Source organism: Tupaia chinensis, unplaced genomic scaffold (assembly GCF_000334495.1).
Source record: "Tupaia chinensis unplaced genomic scaffold, TupChi_1.0 Scaffold000478_3, whole genome shotgun sequence".
Lineage (NCBI taxonomy): Eukaryota > Metazoa > Chordata > Mammalia > Scandentia > Tupaiidae > Tupaia > Tupaia belangeri.
In genome coordinates this window covers 2,962,922-2,967,008 of record NW_006159990.1, presented here as the reverse complement: position 1 = coordinate 2,967,008, position 4,087 = coordinate 2,962,922, and the positions used below count along the sequence as shown (strand labels likewise).

Here is a 4,087-nt window from a genome sequence, read left to right as displayed (position 1 = left end):
AATTGTGATCTAAAAGCAGACATTGTATGACTTCTTTTTTTTGAAATTTGTCAAGGTGTGTTTTATGATCCAAAATGTAGTCTGTCTTGACGCATGTTCCATGAGAGTTTGAAGAGAGTGTATATTCTGCCATTGTTAGATAAAGTAGTCTATAGATATCAATTATATCCAATTGATGAATAATGTTGTTAAGTTCAACTATGTCCTTATTGATTTTCTGCTCCTTATCTTTATGTTATGCCACTGTTACCCCTAATAACTTTTCTTGCTCTGAAGTGTGCTCTGTCTGAAATTAATAGTCACTCCAGTTTTCTTTTGACCATGTTAGCTTTGTACATTTTTCCATCACCGTTATTTTAGTCTATGTATACATAGATGTGTGTATGCTATTGTATTTGATGTGGGCTTCTTTTAGGTTTAAATTTCTTAAGGCTTGTTTTGTGGCTCAACATATGATCTCTCCTGGAGAATGTTCCAGAAGAATATGAAGTCTTCAGCTGTTGAATAGAATGTTCTGTAAATGTCTATTAACTCCATTTAGTATAGAGTTCAATTTAATTCTGATGTTTTTTGTTGGTTTTCTGTCTGGATGATATACTCATTGCTGAAAGTGGGATGTTCAAGTCCCCTGTTATTTTATTGCTGCCTGTTTCCCCTTTAGATTATCAATGTTTGTTTTATACAGTTAGTTGCTCCAGTGTTAGGTATACATATTTAGGATCATCATTTTTGCTGTTGTATATAACTGACATGTCTGTCTCTTTTTATGTTTTTTTTTTTCCCTTGAAGTCTATTTTATCTAATTATAAATACTCCTGCTTTCTTTGGGTTTCCATTTGCATGGAATATCTCCCACCCATCTGCTCACTTTGTCTTTGCTTGTCTTTATAGAAGTGAGTCTCTTCTATGCAGCCACTACTCCTTAATTGAGAATTTAATTCATTTAGATTTAAGGTACTTATTGGCAGGGAAGGATGTGGTACAGCCTTATTGGTATTTGTTTTCTGGTTATAAAGATACTTGTTTCCTTTGTCTTCTTTTATTGTCTTCCCTTGTGATTAGGTGATTTTCTGTAGTTGCATCCTATGATATCATGCTCTTTAATTTTAGTGTATCTATTAATGGTTTTTGATTTACAGTTGCCATGAGACTTACCAAGAATAACTGAGCCTGAAAGAAATTCTTATCTTTGTTCCTTTATAATTAAGATACTTCTTCCCAGCTTCTTTCCTAATTTTTTTCTTTATCTTCAATTTTTGGTAGTTTGAAAATGATGTGCCTAAGTGTGGTGTTTGTATATTTATAATTCATAGTGTTCTCTAAGCTGCCTGGATATATAGTTTAATGTCTGACATCAATTTGGAAAATTTTTTAGTCATTATTGTTTCAAATATTTCTTGAATTTTTCTTGAATTTCCATCACATATATTTTACAACTTTTGTAGTTGCTCCACAGATCTCAGATAATCTGGTGCATGTTTTGCAACTTTTTTCTCTTTGCTTTATAGTTTTGGAAGTTTCTGTTGACATATCCTCAAGCTCAGAGAGTCTTTCCTCATTTGTGCCCAGTCTTCTGCTAAACCTATTAAAGATACTCTGTGTTTCTGTTACAGTATCTTGATCTCCAGCATTTTCATTATTAGAATTTTCTCCCTCTGGTGCCAGCAGGTGGCATGGTGATTAAAGGCGCTGGACTCCTACATGGCAGACCATGGTTCAAGTCCTGGACCTGGTGGCTTTCTCTCTCTCTCTCAGTCTCTCTCTCTGTTTCTCTCTGTTCAAGCTGGAAAATAACAAAAATAACAAATAAATTTAAATAAAAAGTAATTCCTAAAAAATTTTTCTTCCTCTGCTTGCATTATCATTTGTATTTGCATATTGTCTACTTTTTCCACTAGAGCCTTTAGCATATTAATCATAATTGCTTTAGAATCCTGGCCTAAAAATTCTAATACTGCTGCATATGCAAGTCTGCCTTTGATGCTTGCTCTGTCTCTTCAGACTGTATTTTTTGCCTTTTAGCCTCTTTAGTGTGTATGTGTGTGTGTGTGTGTGTGTGTGTGTTGTGTAGGAGAAGGGAGAGGTGAATTCTTTGTATAAGTATACGATTAATATATGGCTATAAGTATTTATTTTTTACACAAGGTACCATTGCAGGAAGCCATCCAAGAACACCCTATTTTCAAATTCATGGAAGTGAACAAAAGCAGTTAGCATGCTGCCTTATATTGTAGAAAAAGTTGAAGGTGAGCATCTTCAGACCCTAAAACTGGGAAGTAAAATGGGTTAAGGTCATTTACTGGTATGTTCATGAGTCACTCAACAGTGCTATTATAGACTTACTTTCCTTGCTAGAAAGTACAATTGCAATCACTCTGGCAGCCTGGAGATCTTTGAAATGCAGATCTACTGGAGGTGGGGAGAACAACAAACAAGGAAGGGGCAGATGCCATGTCCCAGTCTGGAGGGAGACTAGTGTGGAGACTTGCTCTGCACGTTAGTTGATATAGTCATCTTAATAGCTTACTATTGGCAATCAGCATAATGGAGATTTTCTGACATGTCTGCTGAATATGTAGGGTTAAAATGCACAGCCCTGACCATGTAACAGGATTGTTGCTCACAATTTTTGCTCAGTTCTCATCTGATGAGCTTTAGTGAAAGCCCCTAGCTACTGTAACAGACTTACTAACCCAGGTCTAGATACTAGGAGAAACAGGTGCCCATGAACCAGCTGTACCCACAAGAAAATGGCAGCATTTCTCCAGAGAATAAGCATCAGGTTTCTTGTGATGTTTCAAAGGAATCTGCTCTCATGTAAGCAGCCTGGCCCTGCTCCCGCTGCTTCTCCTGTTCTAAACATACAAAAGGCTGAGCCATAGCTCAGGATTTCCCCAAGGGACAGGTATGATACGGCCCCTGAGACATCTTCCACATTTAGAGATACTCAGGTATCTTTGGCAAGGTCAAATTGTTGAAGCAGAGGTAAGACATTGGTGGTGAAGATGTCCCATCACAGGTTGAGAAACATGAGATGAGTCATGGTGGGATCATTTGACACTTTTCAGATTATAAGAATAATTCCATGGTTTGATTAGTCTCAGAAAACTCGACTTTGGCACTTACACCAACTACTTTAAATACTGGGGCATAGGAGTATATAGAAATGTTGCTTAGGTTATAAACAGACAGCAGCTATTTTATGGAATCTGTTGTGGCCCAACTGCTCAAAAATCATTCAGTAAGCCCTGCTCCCCACCATCAGAACTGCTTTTCTTGGAAGAAAGGTGCAATAGCTGATTGTATGTTTCAGCTGAAGGTTGTAAAAACAGACTCCAGAATTGAAACACTCAGGTCATCCCAGTGCTGGTGCTGCTAACAAATCCTCTATCTCAAAAGATCATTAGTATTTGCTAGTAACAGAGTATCTGCATCCATGAACACACATTTGCAATACTGGATAAGTGACTAGCAGTGGAGTTATGCTCCACTCAGGCCTCTGCATTAAGGTTAGATGAGCACAATCACCACTGTTTAAGAGATCTACTGTGATGATGTCATTTGCTGTGTCTAAATATTTTCTCATGTAGGCTGAAACTTGTGAGGTGATGAGCATGACCTGCCTCCTGTGCTTTTTCAGAGGTGATCCCAGAACCAGGGCACCTTTGGCATAGGCTTGGTTTGTAGTCAAGTTTCACAAAAGCCTCATCTGTCATGGTGCTTCCAGGGTGTAGGCAGCTACTACAGTCGCAGGTTGATGCTCAGAAAAGCTGGGGCCTGGGAGGGGAGCACAGCAGTGAGGAGATGCAGTAAGACTTGTATTTTTTCTTTTCTTTTCTTTTCTTTTTTTTTCAAGAACAAAAAAGAAAATTTATTGAGAGAAAGAGCACCTGAGGGTCTGAGTCTGAATTCGGAGGTGTTCCAGCCCACCCTACCAAGGAGACATGATGTATTTTATGGGAGAGGTAGGGTCACAAGAATGATGCGCACTTTGGTTAGCTTACTTATTTTGTTTTTATAACTTATTTGTTATTGTAGCTTTTTGTCCCCTTTTAGTATCTTCTTTTGAACGGAGAATATTTAGCAC

At 37.7% G+C, this 4,087-nt stretch overlaps 1 pseudogene; it reads right to left on the bottom strand.

Moving 5' to 3' along the window:
* Positions 1-299: 299 nt before the first annotated feature.
* Positions 300-3,716, bottom strand: LOC102488976 (glycogenin-1 pseudogene; annotated as a pseudogene).
* Positions 3,717-4,087: the final 371 nt, after the last annotated feature.